Raw genomic sequence first — 21,399 nt, 5'->3', positions numbered from 1 at the left:
GTTGGCGATTCTCGTGAATGCGTACAACAATGAAGGGCAAAGTTCGTTCACATCATGCAAGCTCAGACAATAACGCAGATGCATGGACGCCCGGAGGGGGGGGGGGCAAGGTGTCGCTTTCCCTCCTCAAGGAAAAAATCCTGCTGGCGTTCCTGCACAGAGGTGTCATGGATGTTTTCTTTCAAGTCTCAAAATAAGTGGATAATAAAGATCCGGATACATGTTAAATAATTATATGTATGTAGGAAAATTAGGAAATTATAGATAGCTAAATATGTCATCTTGCCTGAAAAGGGAATAAATATGTTATAAAAACAAAAAAAATCGTAAAATATGTCAAATTATATCCTATCAAATTTGCTAATTTCAGTTTATTGTCACCAGATACGTCGAGATCTCACTCCGGAATTCGAACCCATGATATATAAAAAATATGAAAAATATGTTATAACAAAGTCCCGGACCCTACTGATGAGGTTCAATTTATATATATATTTATAATTATTTTTTCTTCGCTTCTCATTTTTAATACTCATGTCAATGCTCTATACGTGACATTGTAGAAATATTTTGTCTCTTTCTCCTATTTATTCTATTTCAACCTCCCTTTTATTAATTAATTTTGTTGTAGAAGCATATTGTTCTTTTTTTATCTGCCTTTATTTAAAATATCCATTCCCCAAAAAATTGATTCATTTCAAAGTTACAAAATTTTGTGTGCTGACATCTATTGTTGTCTCTTTGAGTTACCTTTTTACTCTGCTCCTACGTTATGCTATTGACTTTTCGTTTGGTTTTATTTTTTGTTTATGCACAGAAAGGTTATTCGTGACTGGACCTACAGTTGGATCCGAGCCACAATGTGCCTCCGCATATCGAACCCGGGACCCCTTGATTACAAGACGACATTACCACCAGGCTCTGCGAAAGGGGGTGGAGGTGGGAGTGAAACGTTCTCCCGCAAATTATGTCATGAAGTATTTCATTACTACAGCGTGTCTACTAAAAGTTTAAATATTTACTTACTACACTGATCTGCTCTCCCCCCCAAGACCGTGGACATATAGTTTGGATGAATACGTAATGTTTGAATTTTAAGTGAAACTGTCCTTTTTTAAAAAAATGTTTAAATTTTCGAAATTACAGAAAGCTATCACATTGATTGGTTAAATGCTTAACTTAACATAAAGTAAATTACATAAATATGCATTTATACAGTGTTTGTGTGCGGAGAATAAGATTTTAAGGCCCACAATTTGAGTATTTAACACGAAATGTAATAAGGTAGGGGAGCCAAAGGTGGCCATAGTTCCCAAGGTGGCCCACTTCACGAAAATCATATTAGTATTCAATACAGCTAATAGATGGCACTACATCAATGTACCCAGTCCCCCTCTGGTGCACCATGTAGAAAACGAACTGTCTCGGGCTGCCAGCAGCCATTTTATGTAAATTATTGTGTCAGGGATCGAGCAGATTAGTTCTCGTTGTTATTTTAAGGTAAGTGATAAATATGTGTGTGTATGTACGTCCTTGAAATTAACGAATGTTAATATTTTGTACATGTTTTGAAAGATCGTTTAATTATGTTTTTGATCACATAGTTACATTGTAAAAATGTTTTTTTTTTCGTGTCAAAGGAACGATACCTATTTTTGTCGAAAACCGTAGTCCAGAGGCGAGTTCCTTAGGTGGCCCCACGGCTGGCCGGTCACCTTGGGAACAGGTTGCACTTGCCTCTGGAATTTACACTTTTTTCACATTAAAATACGCTCTATCATTAAATATTACCTACTAATGTTAAATTTGCACAGACTTTCATGAATCACTAAATTTTATTATTATGTTGGTTTATATGTTAAATGTTTCAGTGATATTTTTTTGCGGAAGTCTTTCTTTTATTTATTTCATTATGCGTCGTTGCTGTACATAATGCATGTCACCAATCAAAAGTTTGAGACTATCAATTTATCTTATGAATTATAAAAAAAATGAATAAACATGAACAAATATGTTTTCTTGAGCACAAGCAATATTTTCGACGAAACTATAAGCAGTGGCCACCTTTGGTACCCATCGGCCTCCTTGGGAACAGATGTAACGGTTTTGTAATTGTTTTTTTGAAAAAAAAAGTTTCAAGCTATTTTACATTTTTTATATGGTACATTTTGTTAATTAGTGATAAGACTTATTTCTTAAAATTTCGTAAATATATCTCTCATTGGAGATTTGTAAATTGCCCTAGAAGCTTACTATGGCCACCTTTAGCTCACCTACCTTACAACTTAAAACAGAAAAGTCAACTTGAGCAAACCAAATAATGTGCTGCAGTTGTCTGTTATCCAAAACTAGCTTGTTCGTGAGACCGATTCAATTATTATGTAGGTAGAAGTTCAAATACATATTTTTATGGTAATAATCAATGTATTATATATCTGTTAGAATGCTGAAGGTAATAAGTAATTACAACAGGTCAGATAATTGGCTGTATTCCCATAATAATCAGCAGTTCCGTACTCTAGTATTTATCCACGAAGTGGAGAAAAGTGTCATTAATGAAAATAGTCAGTTCTGACGATAAACTACAAAAGTGAATGGGATGATGGACTTCAATAAAAAGACGGAGAGTCCACCATGAGTTACACGTTGAGTGGCGGTGGTGGCACATATTAAGCAACAGCCGTTGTTGCAAGACGTTCTGTGCTCTACAATGTGCTTTTACGGCCTGTGAAAGTATATATTATATACTGGCGCACTTTCGACGTGGCTCGCGCGCTCGCCGACGTGGTTTGCTTATTTGGAAAGTTTTGAACGTAACGTTCTGTATGTACAGGCTCTAATATGGTACAAATATTCAAAATATTAAAAATTGTTCATTTTCTTAATAATAAATTGGGTAAGTAAAAATAGTTTAAAAATAATAAGGTAGACCCCCCCCCTCCATACACTCTATTGAAAGGTCTTGACATGCAGATTCCGAATCTGAATCTCTAGTTCAATTAGGGGCAGAGCGTCCGTCCCTTTGAAATTACTTTGGGTTTTATGAAACATGGATGTTTGTGGGTGTCCATTCATCAATTTCATCATATCATCACTCATCCTCATCTTCGAAAATTAGCCAAAAAGTGACACAAGAAGCGAAGTAAAATAAAGTAATTCAATCAATCAATTACTTGCATACACTGCATTCCTGTCATTATGTTTTACCACACTTCATTCTTTTGCTCTTTGACGGAAGAGCCCCGAACTGACTGTATGAATCCACACCCAAAATGAATCAATTTGTATTTGTAATGTTTATTTTCAACGGACACTGTTAAAGAATATGTTTTTAGAACTAAACAAGTTACATTAGGAAGTAAAATCTACGTACTTACAATGGTTTGTGCTGCGTGCAAAACATGGCGGAGCCGGTACCACTTTCAGCCAATACCGATACCACTACTCTTACCGATTCCCACCGATACCGATGTTTACAAATGATAACAATTAAAATTTGTTCAAAATATTGGTTTATATTAGTGGGTGAATATTCCATTTAAATTGTTACCATCAATTTACTACAGTTTTGTTTCGAGATATTAACAAAATACATCAGAATGTTAAAATACCTGTTATGTTATCACACAATATTAGTGTGGAATAAATTGAAAACATTGAATTTTGCATAACTTGCAGGATAATTAGACCCCGCAAAACTGTCGCGCGCCATTTTCTGCTGACCCCGTGAAATACCAAAATGGCGCGAAAGTATCGGCTAGTATCAGTAAATAAAATTCGACCGATACCAATAAATCGACATCGATATCGGCTCAGTTCTAAATCAACTTTCCTACTGTGCAAAAATGATATTTCTTCAGACCAGCTCAGATCATCTTCACAATCCATTCTTCTTCATCATCCTTAATATCAACCTACACAATTGAGGTCAATCTACAGCCAAACGTCCCAAAGAAAATTCTTCTATTCACTAAAAGTAGCAAATACGTCTCTGATTAACCACAAAGATATAAAAGAATGAGAACACAAAAGAATCAATCCACTACCTCACGAATAGAATCAAGCGAAACTCATTCACAACTGCCGACCACCTTCGTTCAACAGTTGAAAATATTTCCACTAGATGTCACGTCTTACCGGAGTCAGAAATTTGGATTCCTCATTATCCAACCCATTTCACAATATCCAATTTTTCTGTGCTTTAATAGTTATAAAATTGTTCGCCCATGTTTCAAGTTTACTTCCATGTAAAATAGGCGTGTCCTAATCTGCCGTGCCAGTTTTTGTAACAAGTGTCCACATACAATATTGTTTTAAAGTTATACAGGGTGTCATTTTAATGGCGCCCACGGACCACACATTCGTATAGAGGACGTCAAAACAAGCAACTTTTCTCAGTAACACTTTTCTCGTTGGTGCGTCGTTTCGACGCTACAGCCGTTCAAAAAGGACCGTTTTGCCGCCTGGATGCTGGCAACCCAACACAACATTTGATCGTATTTGTGACGTCATTTCCTGTGGCGAAACAGCGCACGGCAGAGTTGCAAGGAACACACAAATTTTGTGAAAAATGACAAACTATCAACCACATTATTAGCTGTAAAACGAAGCGAGAAACTCGTCCACTAGACCGAACATCGTAGCCTATCAGCTTGAAGATCAGCAGTCATCTCAGGGGAAGGGGGAAGTGAACGAACGATATGAGAAATGGTAAAAAACGTATTCAAAATGAAGTGTCAGTATCGGATTTTGTCTCAGCCTACATGTGAAATATCAACAACAATAAATTTTATTGGACTTACAGCTTACATGTGGCTGTTTACGCCGAGCTACATGTCAAATATTTGCATATCTTGTTGCAAGGTTGATATCTACAGGTTTGTGTCCAGATGCCTTGTGATACTTTTGTGCATACAACGGAAGTATCCGAGGTTCACGTTGTTACATTACGGCTAAAACACGTACAACCACAGTAACAATCTAATGATGAATCAGAAGTGAATATAATGAATGCCCTGTTAACAGTTGCAAACTATTACATTTGAATCCGGTGCATAGATAAACACAGTCGGCGGAGAGCTTGTATTACTACCACTTATATTACTGTATTTTCAACCATTTTTGTCACTTGCCTCATAATGCCCTGAATAAACATCATATTATGTGTTACTTACTTTTGGAATTTTGAGTTCTTTCATTTCTATTTTGTCATCTGTTCAGTGTGTCACAGACAACTAGTATCAGAAGGACGAAGTGGATGGACTAAATTGTAGATGCTAACTTTGTAACTAGATTTGCAAATGTAAGCTGAGACAAAATTCGATATGACTTCCATTTGAATTCTATTTTCTTTCTACCATTTTTCGTATCGTTTGTTTACTTCCTGTTAGGTTACAGAACGTGTTTTCTCATTATATTTTACGGTACATAATGTGTCTGATTGTAGCTATGTCATTTTTCACAGAATATGTGTGTTCCTGGCAACCCTGGAACGCATCGCTTCACGACGGGATATGACGTCACAAATGCAATCAAATGTTGTGTGTGGTTGCCAGCATTCAGGCGGCAAAACGGGCTTTTTTGAACGACTGTAGCGGCGAAACGATGCGCCAACGAGGAAAATGTTACTGAGAAAAGTTGTTTGTTTTGATGTCCTCTATACGATTCCGTGGTCCGTGGGCGCCATTAAAATGACACCCTGTATATAAGTATCTAGGATTTATAGACAATCCATATACAAAAAGGTTTAATTTTTTTTTTCCTTGATTCAAAAGGTTTATTATCACAATCCATATACAAGATCATTAATATGATACTTTCTGCAACTTGTTACATTGTTATCTGTCTTCGTACTCTTTACTGAGTTTCTGCATACAATTTTAATATTTGTATTTTCAACTAGTAACAGTTCATTCGCACTGAAAGCTGCACCATTCCAAGCCCTCAAATGAATCGCATCTGTACTATTGTTCAATGCAGCCACTTTTTTCCGGGTAGGACAGGGGGATGTCATAGATATCAGATTATAATACTACAAAAACATTATACTAATATTTCCTAAATTTCCCCTTACTTCTGATATAATTAAATTAAGTTAGGTAAATTATTATTATTACCAATTAAGTAAATTAACTATAATTTTAAGAATGAGATTATGACAATCAATATAATTATATTATATCATGGAATAATTTACATTTACAGCAAATTAAGGCGTCTAGGCTTTCTACAGCATACCTGTGGATAATATTATCAATGAAACTTCCTGTGTGTTCTTCGTCCCCTCAGCAGTTGACACCTTAACACATCTGATACATCCTATTTCTTAATTTAGCGATAATTTAAATTTGTTCATTATTGTGACTTTAATTTATAAGAGGACTGATTCAGTGCTTATTACTACGAAACAAATGAAACAGAAAAAGTGCGTTCTACGTTAAAGTGAATAGTAGGAAGTCAAAGTGAACATTGTTGCTAAATTTCTTTGTTAGTGCTCTGCCAGGTTACTGAAAATTTCGGAGGATACCTTTAACTTTCGAAGTGGACACCCCACCCCCAGCTTCCTCCGGCGTCCAACCCCTGAATTACTTGTCTGTACCCTAACAGTACCGGTACATGCTGTACAGATCGGACATTAATATTTCAGTGCTGCCACAATTGTTTATATATTGTTACATTATTTATTATATGTTAATGTTTCAATTGATTTTTGCATAATGAGATTGCAAATATGAGGCAGGTGCTATCTGGGCTCGCTTTGAGAAAGCAAGGTATGTACATATACTCTCTGTCCTCATCACGTTCCTGAAGTTGTAAAACCCCGGTTGTCCAGTGTTCAGGGCGTGTGACTGCACACTGGAGTTCCGGGATCGATTCCCTGGCTGCATGATCTCTGCTTGAAATGTTTCCAACAATATGTACGTAATGGTTCTAGGGTTTATCCAGCCTCTACCCAATGGTTCTCCGGGAGATAAGACAGCTTGAGCGTGGTGCTGATCACATCACCTCCAGTGTGGTCGGAATGAAAAATGTGTGGGACACTACCTTCTCAATCACTATAAAGCAGTATGGCATTTTGCAATGCACAGGAGACAAATGTCAAGTTATACTATTCTTGAAATGTGCTGAATTCAAATAGGATGAAGCGGGAGGTCAGTATCGACATATTTGAATTCGGCGCCACGAAAAATAAGTATAATTTGACACATTCACATATTAGAACTTGATTTTACAGTTCTTATTTCTCAAAAATGACAGAAAATAAAACACGGAATTCTTGTGCAGTAAATAATTCTGCACGCACATTTATAACCAGTATCCGGCTGAACAGCCCCTGGTGGGTATTGGTATCTTCAATGACATGCCTCCAGTCTTCTCTATTTTGTATTCGTCTCTCCCATTCTCTTATTTCCATCTTCTGCAGATCCTGGATGACTCCATCTTGATTTTGGTCTCCCTCTGCTCCTCTTTGACTACATTATCTCTTTCAACACTTTTACATTTATAACCAGTGTGCGAATCAATATAGGGGAATGCCTCCCATTGCTGGTACATGCAACAAATCCACTCTCTTTTGATGAGTACACAGAGGCACAAAATGTCATCATCAATAACTAAAATACAATAAACTAATGATGTATCATTGAATTTATTCACTCAAATATTTTCACTTTTCCACCGTTGGCTCTGCTACATTTTCAATTTTTAACATTTGATATTTCATTTCGAAAAAAGTTACAAAACATTATTTTCTAATTTTGGGGCAATCTACGGGATTTATTCAAAATTAAGAGAATCTCTTGTTCCGGTCTGTAGATTGAAAACTACCGTCTTTCTTCTTAAATGAAAAACGAAATATAGGATCTGTCTAAGAAATTAAATCCGGGTGTTCTGATCAAAAACCATTTTGAGAGATTAATTTCTCATCTAGAATAAAGTAAAATATGTCTCAAGACTAAAACTGAAATATCTGTATGCTACAACGATACGCAAATTAAAACTAGAAGCGCAGACAGTACGAATAGATTCCCTATTATATAAACGTGGCTTTTATAGGAACAATCAGTAAGAGCTTTATTAGGGTATTCAACACACCTCAGAGGATCGTGGCTCGTTATCTTGTAATTATCCAGTTCGCTGTATTCATTGGCACGAAATTGTGCAACACTGTCATTTCATGGTTTCACATTCCACTAATACATTATTTTGCCGCCATTATGTCATCGCGTACAGCGAACTAAAAGTGTATCTTTAGAGATAGCTCGGGCTTGAAAAATACCTTTCACGGGACTAAGATAATGCACAAGTCTTTCATTAGCTTCTTCCTCATGATCTTTATTCAAATAGGATACTCGTGTCTTGGTTCGTAGGACGTACTAATCATGTAACGGAACTAGGAAAGATGTCTATGTTAATTAAATCATTAGTAAGCAACTTTCACAATCTTTATGCACGTGATTTACCTGTATATATAGTCCTTGGTCTGTCTTCCTTATCACAGTCGGCAGCAACCAACACATACATCATGAACACGTTTTCAGTAAGTACATTCAATCCCATAGCGTTATACATGAGAGAGTGACGGTGGTCTATAACAGATCTTATTGGCTGATCTCCTCGCACTCTTTCTATTCATGATTCCGCATTTGAGTCTGAACAGGGGCATGGATATTTGATTATGTGTGCAAAATATTAATGCATTGGTAAGGATGAGAGGAATAATTTATAGTTTATTAATTCATAATGAAAACTTAATAATTTTATAATGATTTGCATTACTAACGCTGATTTAAAACAATAATTTTGTCTGTAACTATACTTAGTGCCAGATCAATGTTTTGTCTACTTCTAAAGAATTAACCGCTTTATACTTTACATGTTGATAATTTTTCCTGTCAGCTGACCTTATTCATTTCTCAAATATTACAAATGGCACTGTATTTTAAAAGTTGACATATTTTTACTAACTTTTCCTCATTTAGAGAAGGTGGGGATCGAGTTGGAAGAAAATTATCAATTTTGTCACCATCAAAACAACAGCAAGTATAAAATTTTTCACTTGAGGTTATTCGATAACTCTCTTCAGGGCTTCACAGATGGCGCAGTGGTAGTAGCCACGTTGCCACGTAATCATGGGGAGCCGGGTTCGATACCCGGTGGAGGCACATAGTGGTTCGGAACCCACTTTAAGCTGTAGGTCCAGTCCCGATTAGCCTTTCTGTGCATGAAGTGGACTTAAAACACCAATTCAATCAATCAATAACTCTCTTCATACCTATTTTTAAGTTTTAAGAGTGCTCTAAATTCTGAAAATATTTCCAAATTTCTCTCCCTCTCCCTCTCTCTCTCTCTCTCTCTCTCTCTCTCTCTCTCTCTCTTTCTCCCTATTTCTCTTTTCCTCTCTGTACTAATGACATGAGTAGGGGATTTTTATAGCGAAACGCTGTAATAAACAAGTTGATGCACAATATGTTGCAAAGTGGGTGGGATGAAAATTGTATAAACCCGGCAGTCGCTAATATTATAAAACCGACGGGTGTGTACATTTAGATATCTCCAGATGATGCTCTTGTAGTACATAGGCACTTCGTGGAGCTGATGATTTTATTGAGTTGGTACAAAGATAGCGATTTTAAATCTATAAGACTTCAGAACATTTGTCGCTTGGATGTGTGGTAGGAATAATCGGTCTTAAGGATACTCAAAATTCATTAACATGTACATGTCATTTTTCGCACGAAGTTACAGCAACTCACAGATTAACAAGTATCGAATTCCATCTAAAAAACGAATAATTTCTAAGGATGAAATTATAAAAATCAACATAATCTCAGTGGATGTTACTCGTAGAGGAAATGTAATTATATCTAGATTTACTACGATGTACAAATTCTTAAACAAATCAGATAGAACATGTACGAAAAGATCTTAAAGTTTAGCTATTTTATTTTCCAGGCTCTTTTGGCATTCACCGCTCTCGTAGCGGTTGCAGCTGGTGGTGCTGTAGGCGGTTATGGTGCATTGGGCTACGCCGGTCCTGTTGCTGCTGTTGCTCCAGTGGCTCATGTAGCTGCTGTCGCTCCTGTCGCCGCTGCTGTTGATTACTACGTAAGTTTGTTCATATTTACACTTTCTGAAAGATCTATTGATTTTATTGTAACTCTCAATTTGAAAACATCTCAAATCTATGCATGATATAACATCAATTTGTATATTTTCCAGGCCTACCCCAGATACGCCTTCGGATATGGAGTTTCTGACGCTCTGACTGGAGACCACAAGAGCCAGTCTGAAGTTCGTGATGGAGGTTTGGTGAAAGGCCAATACAGCGTGGCTGAACCAGATGGCACTTTGAGAGTTGTGAACTACGCTGCTGATCCAGTCAACGGATTCAACGCTGTGGTGAGCAAGCTTGGACACAGTGCTCACCCTGGACCTGTCGCTGCTGTTGGTCACGTTGGATTGGCTGGAAAGTATTACGGTTAGAGGTATATTTCCTAAAATTATGTTTCGAGGCATGTTTCACGTTAATGCGAATTTAAAATGAAAGTTTAAAAATTTGGAGGCTGTTATTTCATATTTATTTCTTAATGTATCCATCTTGTAGGGAGCCGGGGGAAATTTGAGAACAGTACATCGAATTATTTCCCTCTGTAGATAACTAAAACTGTTTTAAAAGAGCGACTCGTATATATACGTCCTTCTGAAGTAGCATGCTTGAATTTTTTTTACAGGAGTAATGTTTTTCCATAAGTGAAGAAAAACAACTCAACTGCGATGTTCACTTTTAGATTTGCAAGAATTGGCAGAAACTTTGCATATCGAGAATGTGGAGATATGTATATTTCCTATGCTGAGATAAGTTTCTATTAATATAACTAAGAGAATATAATGATCATTTAAACTACCGTAAATGGTTTTGCTTTTCAGTGACTATTCAAACACGTATCTCATCACAGAGGTATGGAATTATACAGAGGCTTTATTCATTCAAAAATAATTAGTCATTGCAGATATTTGTTTCCTTCTAGTCTCAGAGAGCAAATTGAAATTGACTTATGGCTTAAGACGGATCCCAACCTGTTTCCACCAGGGATCAAACCTGGACCCTTTCATTACAAAGAGGTAACGATGGTACTTCCACGCCAATGCCAAGCGCTTGAAAGAATCTTAGTACCTAGTATTGATGGACTTCTAGATGATATTTGTAAATCCAAACATATTAGTATTAAATCGGCCATTATTAGTTTCACTATTTTCTTATTATACTCTGTAAATATTTCATGCTGATAAAGCGTGATCTTTCTGCTTTAACTTGATATCATCCTCTCAAATATGTATTGCTAATTTAAATCTGAAGATCACGCATGTACAGTGTCTCTCAAAAGTTTTAGGACAACGACATTTTAAACTAGGCAACCCAAATTACGTAAGGCGCTGGTTCAGGGTTGCCATATGCACAATATATATTTATGAAATACCCGAAAGGAATAAAACCAAGTATTATCGTATAAAACTAAAAAAAAATATCAGTATTACATTTGTCGCAAATAAAAGATACTTTCTGAAAGAAAGAAAATCGATTTTCTAGTATTTCATCGCTGATGACTCTACACGTAGGAAAAGAGGAGAGAGAAAACAACAAATAAGAGGCCAAAAGAGAGAGCGAAAGGGGAAGAGGAAAAGTAAAGGAGGGAAGAAAATATAGGACAGATATGGATAGGAGAAGTAATGAGGAGAAAGGGAAAAGATGCGAGGAGAGATGAGGAAAATGGAGCAAAGAGGAGAAGAGAGGAGGGAAAGAGATGGCGGGAGGAGAAATGTTAAATAACAAAACCTCCATTTCAACGAACTGGGAAGTGGAGAAAAATTGGATAATTTTTTAAATATGAAAATTACATTCATGTTTTTAGTGGTATAATCGCAGGTAAAATCAAAGATCTTACGTGGCAGATTTTATCTCGCTCTGAACTCAGCCAAAAGGCATTTCGCACCGATCTAATACATTCTCCAATTCATTTTAAAATATTATTCATATTTCATGTCGATAATTTGATCAATGCATCAATTCTTGACGCTGAGACGATATTTTCTACAAATACCTCATCTCTCCTCTCGTCTCCTTTCGCTTCTCTCCTTCTCCTCTCCTTCTCCTTCTTCTCTCCCCTTTTTCTCCTCTGCTTATATGTCATATCGCCTTTCCTCCCTCTCGTCTCCATCCGATTCTTCTGCACTATTCTTATCTCCTCTCCTGTCTTAGATTTCCGACTCCACTTCACGCTTCTCCTCTTCTTTTCGTTCTTCTCATGTTCTCTCTTTTACTCTACTCTCAACTCCCCTCTTCTCGTCTCCTCCTCTTCTCTCAGCTTCCTCTTCTCCTCTCCTCTCACTCTTTCCCTCCTCTCTTCTCCTCTTTGCTCCATTTTCCTCATCTCTCCTCGCATCTTTTCCCTTTCTCCTCATTACTTCTCCTATCCACATCTGTCCCATCTTTTCTTCCCTCCTTTACTTCTCCTCTTCCCCTTTCGCTCTCTCTTTTGTCCTCTTATTTGTTGTCCCCTTCCGTTTCCTCTCTCCTCTTTTCCTAGGTGTAGAGTCATCAGCGATGAAATACGAGAAAATCGATTTTCTTTCTTTCAGAAAGTATTTTTTATTTGCGACAAATGTAATACTGATATGTATTTTTTTTAGTTTTATACGATAATACTTGGTTTTATTATAACACCATTAAGCCTTGTTTCCATTATATGAAAAACTTAATATTCTGACCAAGGCAGAAATTTATTTTATTATAAAACATAAACTAAACGTAACGTTTCAACCTTGGTCAGCATATTAAGTTTTTTGGTTTTATTCCTTTCGCGTATTTCATAAATATATATTGTGCATATGGCAACCCCGAAATTGAGCCTAACTCTACAAACAACTCACCAGCGCCTTACGTAATTTGGTTTGCCTAGTTTAAAATGTCGTTGTCCTAAAACTTTTGAGAGACACTGTACAAGAAATTGTAATGGAACGTGTTTAAATGTATTGTTGAGTCCCCCGTGGTTGAATCTGAACCCTGCAGCACGTGTACTAATTCTATCGTGTAGAACACGAATATATTTGTGTATGACGTTACAAATATTCTCACAAACATATATGTATGTTTGTGTGTGTATGGGGTGGAGGAGTATAGTGACGTTTAAACAAGTTAATAGGGACTGGATCTAGTTTTAAGTTGGATATCAACCAATGCACATGTAAAATAGCAAGAAAGATATAAAACAGTATTCCGAATAAGACGTATAAAGACTGTCATGTATCATGTTTTTTAAATGTATCGTGTTATGGTACAACAACAGCTAACATTATACATTGTTTACTTTATGTTAGTTTCCAGAAGAACGAATATTAGATGTGTACAACTGTTGCGTACAAGGAGATAAACTTACATGACGATGAATGACTCTACTGAGAATTCCAGCACAGCATGTTGTTTACTGAGCAAAATATTCACACATTTTATTTAGATATTTCGAACATAAATTTTCGTTCCTAACACTTCCGTGCTAAGAAAAGCGTTATATTTACTTGATGCTAAGCAAATACTGCAGAAGGGAGATTCTATCTGAAATTACAATTCTGCTGTGTAATGCTGAAATAATAGTCGATAGTGATCATGTTCAGACGCTGTCATGGTTATTGATGAGGAAATTTGTCTGAACAAACAATTATGTTGCTCACGCTAAGCTGAATAATGAATGCAACTGTTGGCCCTGAACAGTTATTGATTGCGTGAAATAGGTAAAGGTTTGGATATAACGCCCAGTATTCTTCAAACCGTTGAAATGGACAGAGGAAGGCGGGATCTGTTCTACTCGTTGCGTCCGGTTATCTACGTGACACGTCTCCTGGGATATCTACCGTGGTCTTCTGTAGATGGAGGTTCCCACAAGGTGTTGATCAAGTCCTTCAGATGGCGGGTGTACTCAAACATTCTTCTGTTCACATTGATTATCACGTTTCTGGCTCGCTTAATCTACCAGTTCAAAACGTTCATTGTCAGCGAATTACAGCTGGTTTCTGTTATAATGATCGCAGATGAAATCCTGTACCTTACGGGTGGAATTTTCATCACATTTCTGAATATGAAGTCGTCTGTGGAGGGAATTAAGATGTTCAATGTACTTCAGGAAATCGATCTGAAGTTGAAGATGCAGGAATCTTCAAATCTATTAGTGTTCCGGAAGTGCTTCTTCATCGTCGTGTTCCTCTTAGCACTTCTTAGCCTGTCCAATCTCATGGATATTGCATCGACCAATTTTGACTATGGCTTAATCCCGTACTATCTTTCAACGTATGTTCAGCTGACGATAGTAGTCCAGTTTTCATCTTACTGTTTCGCCATCAAGGAAAGATTCTCAGAAGTTAACAAACAACTGTCTCAGTTGTTGAAAGAATACGAACCTTACTTCCAGAAGGTTTACCTACGTGACTTTTCCTCGGGTGTGAACAGTGTAGAATCGACGAGGGTAGTCTCCAAAAGCAGGTCCAGAACCTTGAATGAGCTGAAATCACTGAAAGATCTCCATCTCAACTACGTCATGCTGTGCGACGCTGCAGACATTCTAGACTCCTCGAATGGTTTACGCCTGCTGCTTGTTGTAGCCACCCACTTTTGCAATATAGTTTTCTACGTCTTCTACATTGTGCATCAGAGTGACCTCTTTACAACTTCAATGCTGATAGTGATAGCGTCGATTGTGTCATTCATCTCACTCGTGACGAAGATTGTTGTACTGGTTATTTCGAGTTCATCTGTCACGGATGAGGTAAGTTTGGCACGAACCCCTTCGTACCAATACAATTGAGTGGTTCAGGGCAACAGTGATCTAACTAATGTTTCTAAAAAGACAAGAAAAGCTACAGCAAAATAAGAAGTTCGTGTGTTTCCATGAAACACCAATAGTAATGACTTTCTCAAATGTGTAATTTAACGTGCATGATGCATCAATTTGAAAAGGTATTTCTAAAGTTTAATTATTGTGTTTTCGTAGGCACTGCAACAAGTAATTTGGTTAGATGATTGTTGCCCTGAAGAGTTGTGCCGTGAATAGCAAGAGTCGCTAGCCAATCAGAGCAGTGGCTCTCAACATTTTTCAGTCCGGGACCCCCCTTGAAGGATATTACACTTCATAAGACCCATGAGCATGGGCGCCGGCAGAATTACTTGTAGAGGTGTGCACCCAGTTTATAATCATACTTTTGCTAACATCGAGTACTTTAAGAAGCCCTCTTTTATGCTTGCTTAAACAAATTACACATGTCTCATTCTAGAAAAGTAAGTGTGTAACTTATAAGACTAATTAACACTAGTCTAGCATCTAACTAAACACACATGCTGAAATTGAACTTTGCTATTGTTTTTTTCAGCGAGGGACAAGCAAAGTAAATGTAAAGAAAAGTACATGCATTAACATACGTGAAAAGTGAGTGAAAGCTGCTACAGCACAAGCAAGCGCGTAAATGCATCAGGTGCTGAATATGCACTGGAATGCATCCATTTTAAATTATTATTAATCAAGTCAATCTCATTAAAACGAATAGACCTACACAATTTTATAAACTTACTTTCAAACAGAACTATGCCATTTTGAATTCTGATAATAAAATTAGTCGGTCCTGATGTTTAAAATACTATTTATATCATTGTTTATTCAGCGAACGGGGTTGTAGTCTTATGTTGCATAACGTATTAAATGTTTTATTCATTTCAAACTTCCTGTATGAGAGGGCATTTTTCATGTCTATAGCAACAAATTGACAAGAATAATGAAATGGAAGTGAATCAGTAATTTAAACCAATGACAGAATACAATGCATAAATGAAAATAAGTGCATTGAATTAAAATGAATTTTAAAGGAACATTCCAGTCTTTCTGTTGATTCATCTTCAACACTTGAATTTCTCTTGATGAATTAAAAATGCATCTGATCAAAAGTCCATCAACAATTAACCATGAAAACGACAACATGCAATTTCTTTTCTGTGTGTTGACTTAGATTAAATAATTTGCTTTATTTTACTTCGCTTTTCTGCCACCTTTCGCTAATCGCATTTCTGTGTGTAGTAAATGTGTTAAAAGCACATTATCATGTCATCAGCGTATATTAAATAATAGACTGAGTATTCTGTAGCATAAGAAACCAGATTGGTTATCTGCAGATGCAAAATTATACGTGACGTCAGAAAACTAATCCACATAGTTCCTTCATAGTTTCACTTACTATTGTTTCAAATAGTTTGTCAATCCATTTGGACTAAATTACGTATAAAAGAGGTAATAGAATCAAATATATAATAAAACTTTACTTTCAAACACTTCTCATAGACGAAAAAATAGCGAAAAAAAACTGTTCATATTCGTACTTTTTTGTCACGAATTTTCAGAGGTATAAGAAATTTATAGTTTTTACTGTTACAAATATTTCGTATTGTTTGTGCATTGAAACAGCAGATCTTGCCAGTAAATATAAATTAAATTTCAGTGACACACATATTACAAAAGCGAACTGCAACACTAGATCAACTATTGAAATATGATCCGGAGTTGTTCTAGCAGTTGAGCATAAACCCATACCTCAACAGCGCCTGTCGTTTAATGAGTAAAAACATTTTCGCGAATGATATCCGTTTAAAAAGGCAACCAGCAGTGCGGGCTGGAGCTAGGGAAAGGAGGCGAACTTGAAGATTCAGAAAAAGAACTAGCTAGTTAAATGAATAACTTAATGACAACAAACATATCCTTAATATTATATCTATCGTACTGAATGAAAATATTGTAATAATTCTGTTCTGAAAATATGACCTTGGAGGAGGGGAGGGCGCTACAGACTCGGCATTGCTACAAATAAATAGATATTTAGTAGCACATACATATTATACACGTTTCTTATTATATCGCTTATTTGGTTACTTACTTAAGTGTGGATGATTCCATTGTCTCTCGGCTTAAAAATCTTCCATTACTGACTCAGGCCTAGTCAGTAGCAATGGAACGTTTAACGCATGAAATTAAATCACGGACAATGTTTTCAATCGAAAGATAAAGGCAATTTGTATATTGTTTCCGCGGTAACGAGCTGTAGGTAACAACAATGGAATATTTTCCCTATACATAGTACCTTATTTTGTCTCCAAGTGGTAACTATTGACCGAGAAGCACCAAAAAACATGGGATTCTAGAGTCATGTGACATACAGGAAAGCATTTCTGGTGTATTTTCGATAAGGAACTAAGTCATTCCAGTGTTTGTTATGTGCAAATGTAAATCCGAGTATGGTGCTACTAAAAAGCATGGCTAGCTCACATGAATAGCTGAACAGTGTGCGAATTAATATTTTAATTTAAACTGGTGATATCATCAATTCATGGATTATTCTCGAAAGCTTCGATTTTAATTTCCTTTATTCCAACAATTTATCATCCATGTTGGGAGACGATAAGGGACAGTATTTTATCAAAAGTTTTTAGGTTTTGAGATGTACGGGCCTTTTAAACTATTTCTGAGAAAGTTTTTGCCTCTTTTAATGTGTTGTGCTAGTTCTGTGCAGGTCACTTTACAACCTTAATCAAGGGGCATTTTATACCCTTTCTTTAACTTTAAGCTAAGGGTTTTAGTTATACTTGTATACTTAGAAGGGTGCTGAAGCACACAAAAGTTTTAACTCAATCAATCAATAAATAGTTCGCGATTAGCTAAAAGTGAAGTAAAATAAACCAAATCAATCAATCAAATGGACACAATAGAAATTTCATATATATTAACAAATTATTATTTTTATATTTTACGGGGAAAATGAAATAGATTGCCAATGTTATTGTTTTTTTTATTATTAAAGATATCTTGCTTGCTGATTTGTTTAAGATTCTGTTTTAATTCCACTTTATACACATCTAGCTAATCGGGACTGGACCCACAGTTCAAATTAAGATCCTAACCACTATATGCCACCATCGAATATCGAACCCTGGAACCCTTGATTACAAAGCGACAACGTTACTACTAAGCTATCGGAGAGGCACTTTAACAATGTACAGAAGAAATATTAAAATAATTTACAATCACATAATGAATTATTATTCATTTGTTCACACAACCTACGGACTTTCCATTTTCTTTCCCTGTTATCGGTTTTGAATCACAAAAAATATTAATCATCTTCCCATTTTAAATCATATTTACTATTTCAGGAACTAATATTTTCATTTTTGTTCTTTATATTTGATGTTCTGAGAACAATATACGGCCAGATTCTTGTTCGAGCAGTGAGAAGTACAAACTGTAAACCTTAAAATAATACAAATTGATGTGCAACATACAGGCTGAATTAGGACTCAAACTCATGCCCGCGTTCTGCTTTTAAATTTTAATTCTCTTTTTAATTTCTGTATTAGTAAATACATTTAACATTTGAAATAATTCTAGGTGTTACGCGAGAAATAAAATACCCTGTATTCGTGGACGAATTTAACGATCAAACTTCATACGCAAACATTGATTCAAGCTATAACAGCCTACTCCACCATGATAAACGTGTCTCATGCAAATTCTTCGATCGTTATTGGCGCGCATTTTCATTAGTCAGTTCAACACACACCTTGGTAGTTTTGTATTTGCTTTTTTGTTCCTAACCATAAATTATTAACATGCATCACCATAGAATATTATCAGGAAATGTCTCTGTAGTCACATGCGATATCTTCAAGAGACAGATGAATGCGTCGATATCACTGGAGCATGACATGACATGAAAATAACAGCAAAATCCACTAAGTTTCTTTAACGAGATAGTTTCCCAATTGCTTTCTTGTCATTGTGTAGGTACGCTACTGTTTTCCAGCAAATTTGTGTGCATAAAATGAACTTTACACGAGCCTAAAACTCAATATATATATATGATCGTGTGAGGAAAAAGAGATGCAACTCCAATTTATGTTGTATGAATTATGTTTAAACTAGGCAGAGGTCATCGAGAGATGCGGCGATGACCAAGCAAAATACTAAAAATATTGTATTTTAAAAATTTTAGAGAAGAATTAAAAATAATAAGTCAAGATATTCACATATTTGTGCGAAATAAGCCAAGCGACAGCATGAAACAGCTCGAAATACGCAACAGATTCGCTAAAGTTAAGCGCATCGGAATGAGGGTCCGGTACTACCCCTAACACCGAACCCTTCCGCCAAGTATATTCAGAAGCTTAGATATACTAATACGCAGAAAGAAATTCAGAGTTAAATGCATTTGTATAAACTAATTCTAGAAGTACAGAGCTATATCAGAGTATTGAACTTTTCTTTTGCGGGATAACGTTTACAATATTGAGGAGAGAGAATGATTAAGAATTGTTGCTCCAAGGGAAACGAAGGGTGTAGTGTATTGGTTAGAGTTCTTGAAAGCATTGATTGCGGTCCCAGGTTCGATCCTTCATACTAGAAAACATATTTACCCTTCTATTAAACAAGAGCATGGTAACATTATTTGTAATAGCAGTGTAAAGTGGCTACATTGTTCTGCATCGGGAATGTATATATAAAAAAACAAATAAATGAATTGACACACGTTCAAAGGGATATTTTCATGTATAAGATCATGAATTATGATACTCTAACGATAATTCTGTACTCGTTTAAAGACATTGACAAATATTAATGAAATAACTCTTTATATTTGTGGCAATTCAGGATATACTAATTTTACCCCTTTTCCCACTCGAGATCAATGAAAGGACCCTCCGCAAATATCGAACGAAAAGTTTTCAACATGTGCAATTCTCCGTTAAATGTTTTCGCGATTCGTTCTACCTTCGTTTTCTTTGTTACAAACAAGTTTTCTTTGCACGTTACATGTAGGAGGAGAGTTGCATCTACATTTCACGTTGGTCACCTCCTTCTACCTGCTTTTAGGAGCGACAGCTTGTAGGGTAGTGGTTACCGTTAAGGGTTGTCAATCTGATGGTCGTAGGTTCAAACCCCTCCGGTGGCAGAAAATTTTCGTAAGTTTTAGATATATCCCATTGTGTTCATTGTCCACGCTGTGTGAAACGGAATGATTCAGTTTGGAATTAACGATGGGGGGAGGGGAAATATTAAATTACAACATCTTTATTTCAACGAACCGAGAAGTCGAGAAGAATTGGATAATTCTTATAAATGTTAAAATTACATTCATGTTTTTATTGGTATAATCGCAGGTAAAATCAATGATCTTACGTGAAAGATTTCATCTTGCTCTGAACTCAGCCAAAAGGCATATGGCACCGATCTAATACATTCTCCAATATGTTTCAAAAGGTTATTGAGTGATTTGTTTCATGTCGATAATTTGATCAATCCATCAATTCTTGATGCCGAGACGATATTTTCTCCAACTACCTCTTCTCTCCTTTCGTTTCCATTCTCTTCTATTTTCTCTTCTCCTTCTTATTCTTCTCTCCCCTCCTTCTCCTCTGCTTTTATCTCATATCACCTTCTCTATTTTTCTCGCATCTTGTCTCCATCCCACTCTTCTCCATTCCTCTTATCTCCCTTCCTGTCTTAGATTTCCGACTCCACTGCACTCTTCTCCTCTTCTTTTCATTCTTCGCTTTTACTCTACTCTCCACTCCCCTCTTCTTGTCTCCTCCTCTCTTCTCCTCTCCTCTCCGTTTCCTTCTCTCTTCTTTGCTCCATTTTCCTCATCTCTCCTCGATTTCTCCTTTCTTCTCACTACTTCTCCTCTCTTCGTCTATCCTCTCTTTTTCTCTCCTCTACTTTTCTTCTTCTCCTTTCGCTTTCTCTTTCTCCTCTCCTTTGTCGTCTTTCGTTTCCTCTAACCTCTTATCCTTTCCTTAGGCTCATCAGCGATGAAATACTAGAAAACCTAGTTTCTTTTCTTTTAGAAAGAAATTCGTCATTTGCGATATAATATTGATATTTTTAATAATTTTATACAAAAATACTTCTTTTCATTTATTTCGCGTATTTCACAAATATTTATTGTGCATGTGGTAACTCCGAAATTGAGCCTAACTCTACAAGCAACCCACCAACGCCTTGTGTAAATTGGGTTGCCTAGTTTAAAATGTCGTTTTCCTAAAACTTTTGAGAGACACTGTACAAGAAGAAGAGTCCAAAAACAAAAATCAGATATAGATACAATGCAAATAGAGCAGGTTCAGTCATTTAAATATCTAGGGTCAATACTAAATGGAAACAATTTAATTTTAGAAGAAATTAAAGATTGCAGCTGGAAACAGAGCATACTAGTATAATTAGATGATATTTCAATCTAAACTAGTTTCCACGGGTGAAAACTGGGTGCTCGAAGAGGATATAATTCGGAAACTGATGATATTTGAAAGAAATATAT

At 36.2% G+C, this 21,399-nt stretch overlaps 1 long non-coding RNA gene across 1 annotated transcript; it reads right to left on the bottom strand.

The window, feature by feature from the left end:
• Positions 1–277: 277 nt before the first annotated feature.
• Positions 278–17,056, bottom strand: LOC145992385 (uncharacterized). The gene is made up of 3 exons (XR_014442163.1): positions 16,966–17,056; positions 10,228–10,465; positions 278–286 (listed from the first exon to the last, which is right to left on the bottom strand). It is a non-coding gene; the product is annotated as an uncharacterized LOC145992385 (long non-coding RNA).
• Positions 17,057–21,399: the final 4,343 nt, after the last annotated feature.

The sequence above is a fragment of the Lepisma saccharinum genome, chromosome 9 (genome assembly GCF_977018435.1).
Source record: "Lepisma saccharinum chromosome 9, izLepSacc3.1, whole genome shotgun sequence".
Taxonomy (NCBI): Eukaryota; Metazoa; Arthropoda; class Insecta; order Zygentoma; family Lepismatidae; genus Lepisma; species Lepisma saccharinum.
The sequence above is the reverse complement of the archived record's forward strand: the minus strand, read 5'-3'. Positions and strand labels throughout refer to the sequence as shown.